The 19,942-nt window shown below is 51.4% G+C and overlaps 1 pseudogene; it reads right to left on the bottom strand.

Moving 5' to 3' along the window:
- Positions 1–11,330: 11,330 nt before the first annotated feature.
- Positions 11,331–11,513, bottom strand: LOC111591469 (uncharacterized; annotated as a pseudogene).
- Between the last annotated feature and the right edge of the window lie 8,429 nt (positions 11,514–19,942).

Below are 19,942 nucleotides of genomic sequence, written 5' to 3'. Positions count from 1 at the left end.
GGCGAGGGCCTCGACGTACTCCACGCACTCCACGTCGCATTTGAACGCGTGTTTGTACGTGGGGCCGACGGTGATGACCCCGTTGGGGCCCGGCATCTTGAGCTTGAGGTAGGTGTAGTTGGGGACGGCCATGAACTTCGCGTAGCATGGCCTCCCCAGTACCGCGTGGTAGGTTCTTCGGAACCCGACCACCTCAAACGTGATGGTCTCCCTTCAGAAGTTGGAGGGCGTCCCAAAGCAGACGGGAAGGTCGAGTTGTCCGAGGGGCTGGACGCGCTTCCCGGGGATGATCCCGTGGAAAGGCGCAGCGCCTGCCCGGACCGAGGACAGATTAACACGCAGGAGCCCGAGGGTCTCGGCGTAGATGATATTGAGGCTGCTGCCTCCGTCCATGAGGACCTTGGTGAGCCTGACGTCGCCGATGACGGGGTCGACGATGAGCGGGTATTTCCCCGGGCTCGGCACGTGGTCGGGGTGGTCGGCTTGGTCGAAGGTGATGGGCTTGTCGGACCAGTCTAGGTAGACTGGTACCGCCACCTTCACCGAATAGACCTCCCGACGCTCTTGCTTGCGGTGCCGAGCTGAGGCGTTCGCCGCTTGCCCGCCGTAGATCATGAAGCAGTCACGGACCTCGGGGAACTCTCCTGCCTGGTGATCTTCCTTCTTGTCGTCGTCGCGAGCCCTGCCACCCTCTGCGGGTGGCCCGGCCCTGTGGAAGTGGCGCCGAAGCATGGCGCACTCCTCAAGGGTGTGCTTGACGGGCCCCTGATGATAGGGGCACGACTCCTTGAGCATCTTGTCGAAGAGGTTGGCACCTCCGAGGGGTTTCCGAGGGTTCTTGTACTCGGCGGCGGCGACAAGGTCCGCGTCGGCGGCGTCGCGTTTCGCTTGCGACTTCTTCTTGCCCTTCTTCTTGGCGCCACATTGAGTTGACGCCTCGGGGGCATCTTCCGGTGGGCGGCCCTGGGGCTGCTTGTCCTTCCAGAAGATAGCCTCAACCGCCTCCTGGCCAGAGGCGAACTTGGTGGCGATGTCCATCAACTCGCTCGCCCTGGTGGGGGTCTTGCGACCCAGCTTGCTCACCAGGTCGCGACAGGTGGTGCCAGCGAGGAACGCACCGATGACATCCGAGTCGGTGATGTTGGGCAGCTCGGTGCGCTGCTTCGAGAATCGCCGGATGTAGTCCCGGAGAGACTCTCCCGGCTGCTGCCGGCAGCTTCAGAGGTCCCAGGAGTTTCTAGGGCGCACGTACGTGCCCTGGAAATTGCCGGCGAAGGCTTGGACTAGGTCGTCCCAGTTGGAGATCTGCCCCGGAGGTAGGTGCTCCAACCAGGCGCGAGCGGTGTCGGAGAGGAACAGGGGGAGGTTGCGGATGATGAGGTTGTCATCGTCCGTCCCACCTAGTTGGCAGGCCAGCCGGTAGTCCGCGAGCCACAGTTCCGGTCTCGTCTCCCCCGAGTACTTTGTGATAGTAGTCGGGGGTCGGAACCGGGTCGGGAACGGCGCCCGTCGTATGGCGCGGCTGAAAGCCTGCGGACCGGGTGGTTCGGGCGAGGGACTCCGATCCTCCCCGCTGTCGTAGCGTCCTCCACGCCTGGGGTGGTAGCCTCGGCGCACCCTCTCGTCGAGGTGGGCCCGACGGTCGCGGTGATGGTGCTCATTGCCGAGGCGGCCCGGGGCCGCAGGCGCTGTGTTGCGCGTGCGCCCGGTGTGGACCGAGGCTTCCCGCATGAATCGGGAAGTCACGACGCGATGTTCTGAGGGGTACCCCTGCCTTCGGGAGGCGGAGCTCTCGGCCCGTCGGACCGCGGCGCCCTCCAGGAGATTCTTGAGCTCTCCCTGGATTCGCCGCCCCTCGGTGGTTGATGGCTCCGACATCGCGCGGAGAAGCATTGCTGCTGCAGCCAGGTTCTGGCCGACCCCACTAGAAGCGGGTGGTGGCCTCACCCTGACATCGTCGGCGATGCGGTGCTGGAAGCCCTTGGGTAGGTGACGCACTTCTCCGGCCGGAGGTTGGCCCGCCCATTCCTGCTCGACGTCCCGGCGGATCGGCTCAAGTGCTCCTGCTCCCTCGTCGAGCCTGGCCTGCACCCCGCGGGTTTGCTCGAGCTGTGGGTCATGACCCCCCGCCGGAACGGGGACCACAGCTAGCTCCCGTAGGATGTCAACGCGTGGCATAGGCCTAGGGAGATCACCGTTCTCCGGCATACCGAGATGGTTGCGCTCGGAGGGACCCCCTAGATCGACGTGGAAACATTCACGACTTGGGCCGCAGTCCTCGTCGCCGAGGCTGTGGCTACCGTCGGAACAGTCGGAAAGGTAGTAGTCGCATGCGGTCATGAAGTCCCGCATGGCACTGGGGTTGCCAAGTCCAGAGAAATCCCAACAGAAGTCGGGCTTGTCATCTTCATCGGACCCTGAGGGCCCGTAGGTCGAGACGTCCATCAGCCGGTCCCAGGGTGACCGCATACAAAACCCCAGAGGGTTTGGACTCGCCTCTACGAGAGCGTCCGCCAAAGCGAAGCCGCTTGGCGGGTCGAGGCTGAATCCAAGAGGCGTGAGATGGGAACCGGTGGGTACCTCTTGGTCGACGGGCGGTGACGAAGTCACGTCAGGGACTGACTGCACCGTCGTCTCAGGTACGAGGGTGACGCCCAGCAAGCCTTTCGCGAGCGTGCTGGCGTCGTCCGTTTGCTCGGAATTGGCATGTCGCGGGGAGACGGCGCTCGTCTTCGTCTCAAACGCGAGGTCGATGCCCGACGCGCCCCCTGTTGGGGCGCCGGCGCCGCCGACTTGCTCGACAGCCGACGAGGGGCCGCCTCCTGCTTGGCCTTGGTTGCCCCACCTCCTCCTCCGTCGGTGGGGGAGAGGGCGGGGTGACCTTGAATGTTGTTCTTCCACCACGCGGAGAAGACGCCGTCGATTCCGTCGCCGGCGGGCGGGCTGTCGGCCGCCATTGTCGCTGTCGCACGGCGGGAGAAGGAGTATCATGTCGTAGCTGCCGTCGAGGGACATGAACTCAAGACTCCCGAAACGGAGCACCGTCCCGGGCTGGAAAGGTTGCTGGAGACTGCCCATCTGGAGCTTGACGGGAAGCTGTTCGTCAACACGCAGCAGGCCCCTACCTGGCGCGCCAACTGTCGACGTTTCGAGATCGGGAGGTCCCTGGGCCGACGAGTGAAATGTCGCCGCGTGCCCCAGCCTAGATGGGTCGGCGCGAGGCCGAGCGCGAAGGGGGGAAGAAAGGCAGCCGGAGACGGGCGTGAGAGAGGTGGAAATCCCGCAGCCTTCGTGTTCGTCCCGCGCCCAGGTCGGGTGCGCTTGCAGTAGGGGGTTACAAGCGTCCACGCGGGAGGGGGAGTGAGCGGCCTCACGCGAGCGCCTGTCCCGTCCTCTTCCTCGTGCGGCCAACCCTCTGTAAGAGGGCCCTGGTCCTTCCTTTTATAGGCGTAAGGAGAGGATCCAGGTGTACAATGGGGGGTGTAGCAGAGTGCTACGTGTCTAGCGGAGGAGAGCTAGCGCCCTAAGTACATGCCGTCGTGGCAGCCGGAGAGGTTTTGGCACCCGGTTCGTGTGGTGTCGTGGCCGTCGGAGGAGCGCTGGAGCCTGGCGGAAGGACAGCTGTCGGGGCTGTCGAGTCCTTGCTGACGTCCTCTTGCTTCCGTAAGGGGGCTGAGAGCCGCCGTCGTCACAGAGCGTGCGGGGCACCATCATTGCCTATCTGGCGGAGCGAGCCAGATGGGACACCGGTCTTGTTCCCCGTAGCCTAAGTCAGCTTGGGGTAGGGTAATGATGGCGCCTCCTGTCGACGTGGTCGGTCCGCGCCCTAGGTTGGGCGATGTGGAGGCTCCTCCGAGGTCGAGGTCGAGTCTATCTTCCATGGCCGTGGTCGAGTCCGAGCCCCTGGGTCGGGCGAGGCGGAGACCGTCGGCTGAGGCCAGGGCTGAGTCCGAGCCCTAGGGTCGGGCGGAGCGGAGTTCGTCGTCTTCTAGGGCTGAGCCCAAGTCCGAGCCCTGGGTCAGGCGGAGCGGAGTTCGCCGTCTTCCGGGGCTGAGCCCGAGTCCGAGCCCTGGGTCGGGCGGAGCGGAGTTCGCCGTCTTCCGGGGCTGAGCCCGAGTCCGAGCCCTGGGTCGGGCGGAGCGGAGTTCGCCGTCTTCCGGGGCTGAGCCCGAGTCCGAGCCCTGGGTTGGGCGGAGCGGAGTTCACCGTCTTCCGGGGCTGAGCCCGAGTCCGAGCCCTGGGTCGGGCGGAGCGGAGTTCGCCGTCTTCCGGGGCTGAGCCCGAGTCCGAGCCCTGGGTCGGGCAGAGCAGAGCTTCCTATGGTGCCTGAGGTCGGGCCTGACTGCCTGTCAGCCTCACTCTGTCGAGCGGCACAGCAGTCGGAGCGGCGCAGGCGGCGCTGTCCTTCTGTCAGGCCGGTCGGTGGAGCGGCGAAGTGACTGCGGTCACTTCGGCTCTGTCGACTGGAGGACGCGTGTCAGGATAAAGGTGTCAGGCCACCTTTGCATTAAATGCTCCTGCGATCTGGTCGGTTGGCATGGCGATTTGGTCAGGGTTGCTTCTTGGCGAAGACAGGGCCTCGGGCGAGCCGGAAGTATGTTCGTCGCTGGAGGGGGGCCTCGGGCGAGACGGAGATCCTCCGGGGTCGGCTGCCCTTGTCCGAGGCTAGGCTCGGGCGAGGCATGATCGAGTCCCTCGAATGGACCGATCCCTGACTTAATCGCACCCATCAGGCCTTTGCAGCTTTATGCTGATGGGGGTAACAGCTGAGAATTAGGAGACTTGAGGGTACCCCTAATTATGGTCCCCGACAGACCCCCTCCTAGGACCACCTTTGTGTGTTTGTCTGTGCCTGCTATCCCAACACTTCCGCTACTCCTCCTTATAAGCTGTCTCCACGCTCCACCCGCTGTCTCTTCCTTGGCTAATCTCTTGGCCACAAGGGGTATCACTGTCTAGACCTCACCACCCATCGCATCGTCATCTCTCGTCATGTCGTCTTCGACGAAGATGTGTTTCCTCTTGCCGGCCCCTCCTCGCCCACCGATCTCGACTCCCTCCTTGAGTCCGATCCGAGTACCCATCCCTCCCAGGCACCTCGCCTTGCATCATTACCCACACCTCACACCGCGTCACCGCCTTCTCGTGCGGCCTCGATGACCCTGTGCCTGCCACATGTAGCTCCGACGCCCCCTCTCGCACGCTTGCCTACGCCACGCGCGGCCCCGTCGATCCTGCCTGTGCCACGCGTGGCCCCGCCGACCATGCCTGCGCCATGCACGACACAGTCGACATCGTCTACGCCACACGCGGCCCAGTCGACCCCGCATGCGCCACACACGGCCACGTCGACCCCGCCTGCGCCTTGTACAGGTCTGATGACTTCGGCCCCATCTACGAGTGGGACCTGCTTCACCGACCTCACCATCATCTACCACCACCGCGGGAGCGCTCCTCCCTCTACGCCCACGGACCCGGACCCCTCGACGAACGCGACCCGATTCGCTGACCCCGCCGTCGTCTATCATCGCCACGGACCGGCCACGCCCGCGGTCCCTGAGCCGTTGGTGTACCACCCCGTCGCCATTCACCGTGCCCCTAGGCACACTCACCCCATGGTGACTCGTCGTGCTGCCGGTGTCCTTCAGCCTGTCCACAGGCTGATCCTGCCCGCCGACACGTCCGCTACCCTATCAGACGTATCCCCGATCACCTCCTCCGTCCGCACTGCCCTCGTTGACCCTCATTGGCGTCGGGCCATGGAGGAGGAGTATGTGGCCCTGCTGGCCAACCACACCTGGGACCTGGTGCCTCCTCCTCCCGGCACTAATGTTGTCACTGGCAAATGGCTATTTCATCACAAGCTGACTTCGAATGGCTCCCTCGACCGCTACAAGGCTCGCTGGGTTCTTCAGGGCTTCACCTAGTGCCCCGTCGTGGACTACGATGAGACCTTTAGCCCCATCGTCAAGTTCGCCACCGTCCGCACCGTCCTCTCCCTCGCCCTCTCCTGGAACTGGGCAATCCATCAGCTCGACATCAAGAACGCCTTCCTTCATGACACTCTGACGGAGACTGTCTACTATAGCCAGCCCACTGGCTTCGTCGACGCCGCCAACCCGGACCTGGTCTGCCGGCTGAACTGCTCACTCTACGGCCTCAAGCAGGCGCCGCGAGCCTGGTATAGCCGCTTCACCACCTATTTGGCCTCCATCGGCTTCGTCGAGGCCAAGTCGGATACATCCCTCTTCATCTACCGGCGGGGCAAGGACATCGTCTACCTCCTCCTCTACGTCGACGACATTGTGCTCACGGCATTCACCATCGACCTCCTGCAATGCACGATCATCACCCTCCAGCAAGAGTTTGCGATGAAGGACCTGGGGCCTCTCCATCACTTCCTCGGCATCACTGCCGAACGCCGATCCCAGGGTCTCTTCTGTAACACCCCTGGTGTTACTGCCACTAAAACTTGAGCATAACATCATAAGCATTGGCATATCATGTGTTTGTTACACTTAGAATGCATTCACTAGGCAAAAAGTTCAAACAACTTGTATTGATGTGACATTTCATGGGTGAAACCCTAGGGTACAATACTTAACCCTAAACTGGGCTTAGAAGAGTAAACAAAGCCTAAACAAAAGAAAACTTCAAAACTTAGTTGTAATAATCATAAAATGTCACCATGGATGGACTTAAGTAGCATCCAAACCCTAGGAGTACCAAAAATTCTAAACAGACCCCTAGAAAACCCTGAACTAAAACCCTAGGGGGTTATCTGTAAAGGTGTGCACATTTTGGACCTAAGTGCAAAAATCATGGAAATAGGGTACCTCATGTCAAATGGTTCACATGTTTGAAGATTTACAAGCCAAAAGGTGTGAATTGGGCTTATTTGCAAAAAGGCCATTCAATTCCTTTATAAGGCTAGGTCTGAATTTCAGTGAATGGGATCAACTTTGAAGCCCTGTAATTTCAAAACTATAAGGATTTTGCCCTAAGTCAGAACATCAAATTTGTAGAGCTATGTAAGGAGAATAACTTTTCTATAGGGATTAAGCCTTGGTCACATGAAAAATTTGGAGTAAAATGAGCTCAAAGTTGGGCTGTCAGACTGCCCTAAGTCTGAATTTAGACTGACAATGAGATTGAATGAACTTAGGGCTCGATTTTAAGCGAGTTTCTATGACTTTTTGTGGGTGCACAATGTAGAAAAGTTTGAGCTGGTCTATTAGGCTACAACTTTGCTGCAGAGCATTGGTCTGGTTACCATACAAAATCGGGAGGAAATTCGCCCCAAACATGGTCTGTCAGACTGACTGAAGAAGAATTTGATGGTACAGTGACCAGAAAAATCTATTGGTTCAGTGAACCGGCCGCCGGCGACCCCACGCGTGGATTCACGCCGGTGAGGTGATTCGTGCTCACCGGCGCCCGGATAACGTTCCGCGGTGAAAAGATCTTCTCCCCCCGGATGCTTAAGGCACTGTTTGTCTGGCCACCGTGTCCGCTCTACCCCGATCACCTTGAATCAACCCTTGCCGGAGTTAGACACCTCATGGTCTTGTGCCACGTGCCTTAACACTTTAACCACACCGCCGTGACTCGTACTGACTTATCCAGAGATCGCCGGTGAGGTTGCCACGGTTGCAGCCACTAATCTCGTGCGCCAGTGACTCCTTTCTTCTCCGACCGCCAGCGCGCCAATCCAAAATTGGAGGCCACCGCTTAAGCACACTATAAATTGAGCACCCCGACGGGCCCGTAGGGTAGTCAAGCACCAAGCCACCAAGCCATGCCCTCAATTGATCACCAGAGCTCGCCAATTTCCCATTTCCCCCAATTCTGTTTCTGCCACCGTGAAAGACGCCTCGCCGTGGCTAGCTCATCTCAGGTCCGCTCATACCCTCTACTCTTTCGTTTCAATGTCCTTGTGTGCCTCTGATGCTCCCCGACCCTTCCAATTGAACTAGGACCCCTTAGATCGCCGGGAACGCGTTCGATTGTCCGTGGTGCCCGCTGCCACCGTGGATAGAGCGAGTTAGAGCTCCGCTAGTGAATTAGTTGAGGGGAAATTCTGGTTAGGGCTTGAATTAGGTCTCAGCCGAAGGAGAGCACCGGTCATCGCGTGTCCTGGCCAGTGCAAGCTCGCCGGAGTTTGATTCTCCGCCATGCGACGTCGTGGACCATGAATTGTGAAGAAATGAAAGCGCAAGGGTGTTTTTGCAAGTGTCAGTGAAATGTGTGAATAGTGCCGAGGTCTGCCGCTCTAATTTTTGAACCGGTAGGGGCGTTTCTGCAAAACCAACAGCGCGGGCGCGCTTTCGCCAGCGTATGGGCCGGCTCGGGCCAGATTTAGCCCAATCTTGTAGCATCTTTTCCTTTTTCTTTTTCTTCTGGACTTAGAGAATTCCTAGAAAATTACAGAAAACTGCTAAAAATATCAGACCAATTTTTCTAGGCTCCTAATTTTCTATAGTATTTAATAAAAATTGTTTCATGATTTTTAGTTCCAATAGGGAATTTTGGGATATTTAAATTAGCCAAAACACATGCTTCTGGAATTTTAGAGAGTAATTAATAATCCCAAAATTCACCAAACTTTTTAGATAATCTTTAAATAATATTTAGAAGCCTTGGGTAAAATTTGGTATGATTTGAACCATGTTTGGTACTTAGAACCCAAAACCCTAGTCCCCTGCCCTATGAACTTCACTATAGACTCCAAAAACCCTAGTTTCCCGGAGGCTCGTGAAGGAAAGTTATATTCAAGACATTAGATAAAAAAGTTTTATTATCTTTGCATTTTCATGAGCATTACATGTGCATTCATGATTATATATGGCTATATCTAGAGAACGAGGAGGAAATAGAAGTTGAAGAAGCGAGGACTACACTACCACCACATGAAGAACCTCAGACAGGAATCTGCTTTTACTTTGATATCTGTGGAGCAGAGCCTAATTCACCTATCACACAAGGCAAGCCCCGGTGCATTTGCCACCTCCTTGCTATTTTGAAATCTTTCTCACTTACTTGATGCATTAAGTGATAGGAGTTGTGTGCTAAAACAGTTGCTGCATTTCCTTCCTTGGATTTGATTACTTCTCCTTAATCCCCTGATTTACAAAAAGGTTTTTCTTATGCTTAGCTTTGCTCTAGAAAAACAAAATGTTTTGTTTTGACCAAGATGATGCTTCAAAGTGGGTGGGATATTTTCAAAAACAAAACTTGATGGTGGATCCATCATGGCCATGATGAGTTCAACATCGGAAAAGATGTACCTCTGCCAGGTACCAAACTTTGGGTTTGAAATGATAAAGCTGAGACCGGGCGGGTGACTTGCACGAGAAGAGAGTCTCGGTGTAGTGTCTCCGTCTGAGTCGATTAAGGACCTTCTCGATGTAGGCTTGATGATCGAGGACCCTTTAACTGGTCACATGCCTCGTCATGGGTAAGCTTTGCCTCGGGCAGACTAATACCAGAATAAGATAACACGCAATGGGAGTGGAGAGATGGCAAGAGTAGCGTGTACCCGCCGTGGCAAGAGGCTGGACGGTGGTGTATCTATGCTCTCGGTTGGCGTGAACCTGATCTGGTCTTAAGAACCCAGATGGCGAGTTGACGTATGCAAGGGTTAAGTGCTACATATGTCGTGTGATTGGAGATCCTCAGCTGAGTATAATCGATACGGATCGCCGTAACTTCGTGGACATGAAGACTTGGTCACTGACCTACACATAGCATTCCAGTGAATAAGAAGGGTTGATAAGAAATTGGCTAGTATAGGTCAAATGCTTGAACTAGGGTAGAAAGAACTCTAGAACTCAGGTAATGACTTAACTTGCTAATAAAACTGAACTTTTAAGGATCCATGATTAGTAAGCATTTTTGCAAACAGAGTCTTTGATTATTGACAAGCCATACCTTGATTCCCGAAGGCCAGCATATCCTTGAGAGTCTTTTATTTTGACGGGTAAGACTTGCGAAAGTACATTTCGTACTCAGGGCTTTGTCCCATGTTGTTCTAGGTGAAGAAGCAACAAACTTTTGTTGCTTCTGTTCCAAGGTGGTGCCCAAATAAGAAAACCAAGACTAAAGCTGTGGGAGGAAGTGTCCTCCTATAAAACTTTTTACTGTTTATCGGGAGGGGTTTTTGCCTCCCAGGTTATGTAATAATAATACTCAGCACTCTTATATTTTGTTCTGGTCTGTAATAATACAACTCTTTCTTACTTTAATATAAGGTAAGTTATTTTAATTGCTTCCGCATTTTCGTACCTCCGATGTATTGTAATGTCTACGTGACAGGTGAAACGCTCTTGGACAAGGTAAGAAATTCAGATACCGAACTTGTCAAGTGATCAGGTGCACCTACAGGGTTGTTTGAGGTCCGTTGGACAAGGACAACTGTAGGTGGGCCTAATGACTTGAGAGGTTCTGTCACATCTTCCTGCACCAATGTCAGTACGCCATCGACATCCTGGAGCGAGCTGGCATGTCTGACTGCAAGCCCTGCTCCACGCCCATTGACACCAAGGCGAAGCTCTCTGAGTACGATGGCTCCCCGGTCGCTGACACGACATCTTACCGGAGCTTGACAGGCGCACTACAGTACCTCACCTTCTCCCGGCCTGACATTGCCTAAGCCGTTCAGCAAGTGTGCCTCCATATGCACACACCACGAGGCCCCACCTCACCGCTCTCAAGCGGATTCTACTCTACCTGCGTGGCTCACTCGACTACGACCTCGTCCTTCGACCATCCTCGACGTCGGATCTTATGGTCTACACCGACGTTGAATGGGCCGGCTGCCCCGACACGCGCCGGTCCACCTCTGGCTATGTTGTGTTCCTGTGCGCCAACCTCGTCTCTTGGGCCACCAAGCGGCAGCCCGTCGACTCCCGCTCCAGCGCCGAGGCTGAGTACCGCGCCGTGGCCAATGGCGTGGCAGAGGCTTCCTGGATGCGCCACCTCCTCCATGAGCATTACAGCCCCCTCCAGCGCGCCACCCTAGTCTACTGCGATAACGTCAGCTCCGTCTACCTCTCCACTAATCCCGTGCAACATCAGTGCACGAAGCATGTGGAGATCGAACTGCACTTTGTCCGGGAGCGTGTCGTAGTGGGCGACGTTCGGGTCATCAGTGTCCCCCACAACACTGCAGTTCGCCGACATCTTCACCAAGGGACTACCGTCCAGTGTATTCCTAGACTTCCGGTCCAGTCTCAACATCTGTACAAGATAAAGTTGTGACTGCGGAGAGGGGGGTGTTAGAGTACCTATTAGGGTTTCCTCATTCAACATGATGGATGACACATTACAGTGAGCAGTTAGGGCAGGTCGCCAGCGCTAGGGCGACAGACTCGCGATTAATGTTCAAATATTTGATGTGTTTTAGTGAGAGAAATAAATTTAATATCAAAATGAACATATAGTCGTCAAATCAGATATTAAACTGATGAAACAAATATTATACTATATATTAGTCAAAAGACCGATAAAGTTATAAGTTAAAAAGGAACCCGAACTCTTTTTTATAGCTCGCTCGCCCTCTTCAATGCAGGTGCAAATTAAGTTTTCGTGCAAACTCCGTTCAAACCAACTAACAAAAGTCACAAAAATTCTAAAAAATTTATAGATGTACTTCATTGTCCACTCTACCACCGTATAAAATTTCAAGTTAAAATTATCTTAGAATTATTTATTTTTGTATCTCTTAAAATATGATAGGAGACCATGTCTTGGTAAAAAATTTATAGGTGTTAGCCTTCGGTATTATTGAAAATGGTCGTTCATGCTATTTTGACAAAAATAGGGGTTGTGTGGCCATAGATCATCGATTAGAGGCTCGTACACCTCACCCCACATATGATTCTATGCCATAGATCACATTTTTGTATTTTTGGTGGAGACCATTTAGTGGTCAAAAATTCGTAGGTGTTAGCCTTCGGTATTATTAAAAATGGTCATTGATGCATTTTCGGCAAAAATAGGGGTTGTGTGTCCATTGATCATCGACCAGAGGCTTGTACACCTCATCACACATATGTTTCCTTGTCATAGATCACATTCTTAGATTTCTGGTGGAGACCATTTTTTGGTAAAAAATCCGTAGGTGTTAGCCTTCGGTATTATTGAAAATGATCGTTCATTCTATTTTCGACAAAAATAGGGGTTGTGTGGCCATTGATCATCGACCATAGGCTCATACACCCCACCCCACATATGTTTCCTTGCCATAGATCACATTCTTGCATTTCTGGTGGAGACCATATCTTGGTCAAAAATCTGTAGGTGTTAGCCTTCAGTATTATTGAAAATGGTCGTTCATGCTATTTTTTGACAAAAATGGGGATTGTGCGGCCACTTATCATCGACCAGAGGCTCGTACACCTCACCCACATATGTTTCCTTGCCATAGATCAAATTCTTGGATTTTTGGTGGACACCATTTCTTGGTAAAAAATCCGTAGGTGTTAGCCTTCGGTATTATTGAAAATGGTCGTTCATGGTTGTTTTCGACAAAAATGGGGGTTGTGGGGCATTGATCATCGACCATAGGCTTGTACACCTCACTGTAATACCCAAATTTATAAACCATATGAAAGGAGATAATTCCTTTATGTGTTTTGCCTCTATTTAATTGAGCATGTGAACAAGCACATTTAAGATGATTAATTAGCAAATGACACATAAATAACCTATGCATCATGCTGGAGTTTATTTTATTGTGCATTTATAAATAACAAAATAATAATATCAATAACAATACATTAATGTACAAATTAGAATTTAAAAATCTAGTTTGGAATAAAAAATTTGGAGGAAGAGAAGACAATTCTACATAATATAAAGGAAATACATATATAAATAAATGTAATATGCCCGTACTGGTATTTGAATTTAGGGATTTAACCTAAGTAGGAGCTTAAAAAATGAATTCAAATTTGAAACCTAAATCCGAAAAAGAAATAAATAGGAAAAAATAAAATAAGAAGAAAAAGAAAAAAAAGAAAGGGTGTTGCATGGGCTGAACCTAGCCGGGCCATAACCCTTCGTTCGTTCACGCGTGCGGCAACCCCACAGACACCTGACATTGGGGCCCACTCGTCGGTCACCATGACGCGTGCTCCATTTCTTGGTCTCACTGACGACGCAGGCCCATTTGTCGAACGCCCTCACTTGGTGTTGTGCGCAACCGCGACGCGGGCCCTGGGTGCAGCTCTTCTCTTCCTCGTCCTCTGTGCGGTGGGGCCCGTGGGTCGACATTGTCTTTGTCGAGTCTGTTGCGGACGTGCCGAAGCCACCGCAACCGCGCCAACCATTCGTCGGGCGAGCTAGAGTGCTGGACTCCCCTCGCCCTCCGTATAAAATAGGATGACTCCCAACCTTCGCGATCCCCTTCCCAATAAGCCGAATTTACCACACCGTGGATCTAGATCGAGGGCCGTGAGCTGTGAGGTGAGAGAGAGAGAGACGCCGCCTTTGGGGACGCCGCGTCTGCACGCCGGAAGTCGAGTGTCGACAGGTGCCAGGGACAGGACGGGGTGCTCCGCGCATACTGGTGCTTTCCCTAGGAAAGTTCGGTGTTCGGAGGCGTCCGAATTTCTCGCCGGCGCTGCCCCAACCCCGCTACTTCGCCCCTCGTCGTGATTGAGGCCCTCTTCTGCACGACGTCTGGTAATACCGCACCCATATGATTCGTGTTAGTTCTATGTTGCATTTAGACGACCTCGGGATGGCCGTGGGGCCATACTGCGAAGAATCGTCGGGCTCGCCGTAGACTTCCGCCGCCGTAGACTCTGCGCCACCGTCTGCTGCCTGGGAAGATGACGATGCTTGTGCACCGTTGGATCGGGTATGAGCGACGAAGATTAGGGTGATCGTAGCATTTCAGTCGAGGCTAGTATTAGCCGTAGATCTTTGATCGGAGGGTTGGGAGCTCTGAAAGGGAAATAGGCTTACACCTTTTCCTAATTGATTTTGGTAGTTGAATTGCCCAACACAAATAATTGGACTAACTAGTTTGCTCTAGATTATAAGTTTTACAGGTGCCAAAGGTTCACAACAAACCAATAAAAAGACCAAGTAAGGGTTCAAACAAAGAGAGCAAAAGACAACCCAAAGGCAGCCCTTGTCTGGCGCACCGGACAGTGTCCGGTGCACCACTGGACAGTGTCCGGTGCACCAGGAAACCCAACTCCAAACTTGCCACCTTCGAGAATTCGGGGAGGATGCTCCGCTATAATTCACCTGACTTTCCGGTGTAGCACCGGACTGTCCGGTGCACCAAGCGGATCAACGGCTCCAAGCGCCAACGGTCGTCTGCAACAGCTACAGTGAACAGGAACAGTGCAGACTGCGCGCACGGAGTCAGAGCAGGCGTCAGAAGGCGCACCGGACAGTGAACAGAACCTGTCTGGTGCACCACCGGACTGTTTGGTGGCCCCGTTGTCAGAAGCTCCAACGGTCAGAACCCAACGGCCTAGTGACGTGGCTGGCGCACCGGACTGTCCGGTGCGCCATACGACAGAAGCCCTCACCAACGGTTCTTTTGGTGGTTGGGGCTATAAATACCCCCCAACCACCACACTTCAATGCACCCAAGTTCTCAGCCATCAAACCTCATACAAGAGCTCTAGACTTCGTTCAAAGACACAATCAAAGAGATCAAATCCTCTCCCAAGTCCGGAATCACTCCAAACAAATTAGTGACTAGAGAGAGAGACATTTGTGTTCATTTGAGCTCTTGCGCTTGGATTGCTTTTCTTCTTCCTTCTTTCTTGTTTCCAACTCAATTGTAATCAAGGCAAGAGACACCAATTGTGTGGTGATCCTTGTGGGGACTTAGTGTCCCAGTTGATTGAGAAGAGAAGCTCACTCGGTCTAAGTGATCGTTTGAGAGAAGGAAAGGGTTGAAAGAGACCCGGTCTTTGTGACCACCTCAACGGGGAGTAGGTTTGCAAGAACCGAACCTCGGTAAAACAAATAACCGTGTCATTCGCTCTTATTTGCTTGATTTGTTTTCGCCCTCTCTTTCAGACTCGATTATATTTCTAACACTAACACCGACTTCTAGTTGTGCTTAAACTTTATAAATTTCAGATTTGCCTATTCACCCCCCTCTAGGCGACTTTCAATTGGTATAAGAGCCCGGTACTTCATTAGAGCCTAACCGCTCGAAGTGATGTCGGGAGCATCCGCCATGAGGGAGATCGGGACCGGTGACAAGTCCGCAAGCTCGGGGAGAACTCACTCAAGAGAGTCCGCCCACAAGCACAAGGAGGAATCCTCTTCCGCCATCAAGTCCCAACGGAAGGGTGACAACAAGAAGAAGATGAAGAAGGTGGTCTACTACGAGACCGACTCTTCGTCACCCTCCACCTCCGGCTCGGAATCGGCATCCGCCACTTCTAAGCGCCATGAGCGCAAGAAGTATAGTAAGATGCCCCTTCGCTATCCTCGTATTTCAAAACGCACTCCATTACTTTCCGTCCCATTAAGCAAACCACCTATGTTTGATGGTGAAGATTATTCTATGTGGAGTGATAAAATGAGGCTTCACCTAACCTCACTCCACAAAAGCATATGGGATATTATTGAGTATGGAGCGCAGGTACCGAAAAAGGGGGACACGGATTATGATTCAGAGGAGGTCGAACAAATCCAACACTTCAACTCCCAAGCCACCACTATACTACTTGCCTCTCTAAGTCGAGAGGAGTATAATAAGGTACAAGGGTTGAAGAGTGCAAAGGAGATTTGGGACGTGCTCAAGACCGCGCATGAAGGAGACGAGGTGACCAAGATCACCAAGAGAGAAACGATCGATGGGGAGCTCGGTCACTTCATGCTTCACCAAGGAGAGGAGGCACAAGCCATGTACAATCGGCTCAAAACCTTGGTGAACCAAGTGCACAACCTCGGGAGCACCAAATGGGATGACCATGAAATGGTCAAGGTTATTCTTATATCACTCATATTTCTTAATCCTACTCAAGTTCAATTAATTCGTGGTGATCCAAGATATAAACTAATGTCTCCCGAGGAAGTGATAGGAAAGTTTGTGAGCTTGAACTAATGATCAAAGGCTCCAAACAAATCATCGAGCGAGGCGCCACCTCCACACCCGAGGTGCAACCCGTTGCCTTCAAAGCGATGGAGGAGAAGAAGGAAGAGTCTACACCAAGTAGGCTTCCCATCGATGCCTCCAAGCTTGTCACACCCGGGCTTTAAGGGACAAAGCCGGGTGCATCTCATACATGCGCCAAAGAAGACAACATATATAATCACAGAGTGTATAGAGATAAATGTCACCAATCATCAGAGTACTTATTACATAGCGGAAGACTTATTACAAAATAAAAGAATAAATATAAAACAAACTAAGGATCGTCGGCGCCAATGTCAACTGAGAAACGCCACCTAGATCAGATCATACTCCTCGCCTTGTGGCTCCTCCTGAACCACCTGTTCTTCTCCTGTGGGGGGGGGGGGGGTGGTGGTGTGAGACAGCAAGAGTGAGCTCACATACGTTCATCGCTCAACAAGTTGTGGGGAATAATGTGGCATGAACTCAGCAAAGGTGGGAGTTCATGAAGTGTAAGGCTGATCAATGATATAAGGCTGAAGCTGAGCATTGCTTTTAACTTGGTCAAAATTTTATTAGCAGTTACTAAGTGCAAGTAAATACCAAACCATTATAATAATAAGTAAAATTAATAATAAAATAATCCCAAATGCAATGAAATGACAGATTAAGTTTAAGTTCCATAAATTAATCATGTGAGTGTCCGAGCCGCTCATGACCGTGAGCACGGCTAGTATACCAGTTTTACACTATGCAGAGGTTGCACATCTTTACCCACAAGTCGTGTTACCCATTTGCCACGGAGTTGATCAGACTCCATACACCTCTACCGAGGAAGCGAGGCAGGGTACCACTACGAGGCCTTTACAAAGTTCCACTAGCTTCAGACTACCCGCTACAGTTTATAGGAAGCTCCAGTGCAGGGTTCTTGCCTGACCGCCATCGCAGCAAAATCAACCAAGGACCTCCCTACACTGACCACTCCCCTACTGCCCTTGCCCCTTTCGGGTAAGGTAGTCCTCCACTAGCTTTCCTAATTAATCAGCCAAGGGCGTCCATAAACCCTTGTGGTAGCACTGTTTTCCCGGGTGGTTCTCCATGTTCCCATTAACATAATGATCTTATCATGAACATAAAATAATGAACATATAATAGAAAGTGTAATCATGAGTCATAAATATCTTTATACCCAAATCCACATAAAGCAATAGCATGTACTACCCAAAAATTTAGTAGTAAAACCAGTGGTGAAACAAGGTATAAAGATAGTCAAATCTAGGGTAACCTATTGGGTCCCAGCAAAATTAACCTATGCAGATCATTATAATTAATAAGAACATGAATGGGTAAAAGAAGTGATCAAGGGCATAACTTGCCTTCAACGAGCTCCTGCTCAGCAGTCTCTATCAGCTGAACCTCAGGATCCTCAGTAGCTTGCTCGTCTACTCGCATCAACACAATACATACATAGTATAGCAAAAATTAACATCACACCAAACATGTAAACAAAAATACATAGTAATAATCTAGACATTAAAATAAGATCATAGGAACTAGAATTATTAATTTTAGAGTTATAGATTTTAAGATATGAATTTCTGAAGGTTTTATGTATTTAATACAAGATTAAGTACTAGATAAATGTTAATGTGTCTTTCATGCCAAAACAGAGGCAGTAATGGCTAGACAATAATATTACAAAAAATTAGGAACTAGAATGGACCAATTTGGAGTTCATATGAATTTTATATGAATTAAACAAATTCTGGCATTTATTTATGCATTAAAATCAATTTCTATTTACTTTAATGGATCTTCTAACCTTCTGGACTGGGCGTCAGTTACAGGAAAGCGCAGGGGCTGGCCTGTAAGTTTTCCCCAGACTCAGTTTAATCCCGAGTTGGACCGCGGGTTAGTTTTCTAAAAATCTAAGGGCTCTTAAGCAAAACGTGCGCGGCGAAGAGGTATCTCTTGATTTTAGCCGTTGGATTCGATCTGATGGATCGGATTTAATGAAACGTGATCCTCACATAACCCTACGATCTGTGATCAACGATTATCCTTTGGTCCAGGCGAACCGGTACCCACATGCTACATCCAGACCGCCCAATCCGTGATCCGACGGTCCGGAACCATCGTCCACCCAAGCGTTCCCAGGGCGGCGGCGCTAGAATCCTGGCGCGGTGGCGCCATGGCTAGGAAGCTTCCCTGGTGCACTAGCAATCCTTATGCCCCTCGATCTAGTAAAACGAATGCGGAGCACTCCCCAAGGTACGATAGGGAAAGAACCTCACCAAGGGCGTGACGAGAGCAGAGTTGGTGGCGTCGTCGCACAGATCGCGGTGAGGGAAGAGCCTCTTCCCCCGATGATGGACAGGCCACCACAAAGGCAGGGGCGGAGCCAAGGGGGGGCCGGCAGGGGCCATGGCCCCTCCCAAGGCTGCAACACATACAAGAATATATATATATATATATAGTCTAAATTTTGTGTGTATAAATATATATACTCTAAATTTTGTGCAGCATAATTAATCAAATGTGTAATATAGTGGTTAGTAATACATGATCCATAACTATGTTGTAGTATGCCAACCAAAGTCTAAAAAAGACAAAGAATATAAGATAAAATATTCATTGAATGACCAATCGATACATAAAACGTCAAACCTAATTCGCTTCAGACGCTAATATCTAAACCTCACCCCTTTATGATTTATTCTATCATCTGACTAGACAGTTGCGATTACCGCTGACCACTTGACTTGCCTCTGCCATAGCCCCACAACCAAAGTCCAAAGAAGGTGATCATGCGAAGGAGCAGAATGAGCGCCAACAACTTGTAAACATACTACATTAGATCTCGTGGATAATAAAATCTACAAATTTCAACTAAAGTTGTCACCTTATAATTGGTGTGTACACGACAAATTTGACGTGTACCTGCGTAGTTTGATGAATTTTCATGAATCCTCGAGGCTAGTTGGATTTTTGAATTCTCTCAAAAATTTGTTAGCTGCCTCATGAATATTAGATTCATTATATAAAAGTTGAATCTCATCAGTCAAATATTCATCGTTATATCGTCTTTATTATTTTAGTATTGTTTTTGTGTCACAACTTTAATTCAATATATCAATTAGCTAGAAAATGGACTCATCCACTAAAATAATTTATAAAGATCTAAAATTCTTATTCCATGTCGAGTGCTTAAACTTGATAACATTATACAATATTTTTTTATCAGATAGTATTGATGAATTAATCGACCTCCCTTATATTATATTCCTGTCTCCGCCCCTGCACAAAGGCACCCAAGTCGCTCGCGGGCGATGAACGACTTCGCCGCCCACGTAGGCAACTCACGTGCCCCGAAGCGAGCACCACACCAGAGCGAAGACGAGGTGGTCGCCGGCGGTCCCTCACCAAGCGCTAGCGATGGTTCCTACAACCTCAACGCACGACGCAAACGCTAACGGCCACAACAGTGCACTCGGCCCTATTTATCCACACGACCGAGCGCGGCGCAGGGAGAATCGGAGAAGATGGTTGCAACCACCCCAGCTGTGCTTCCGCGCGCTCCGTTCGGCGAGTTCGTTCGCGAGAGAAGAAGTACAGGACTCCGTCTTCGGATCCTGACGCGAGGCCCCACACGGCAGTGATAGTCCGGACTTGGCTCGGTTCCACGGTGCGCTACCCCACGGGCCCGCACGCCAGTGTCCTTCCCAGGCGAGCAGTGGAGACTCGGTTGGGGCCGCGCGGTGAAGGTGGCCAGCCCGCACAGTCCGTGGAATCATTGGGCCAAATTGAGTTGTCGTGGCCCAGCGCCCTTTCTTTCTTTTTATTTTC

The sequence above is a fragment of the Zea mays genome, chromosome 4, assembly GCF_902167145.1.
Source record: "Zea mays cultivar B73 chromosome 4, Zm-B73-REFERENCE-NAM-5.0, whole genome shotgun sequence".
NCBI classification, from domain to species: Eukaryota; Viridiplantae; Streptophyta; class Magnoliopsida; order Poales; family Poaceae; genus Zea; species Zea mays.
This window is presented reverse-complemented; position numbering and strand designations above follow the sequence as displayed.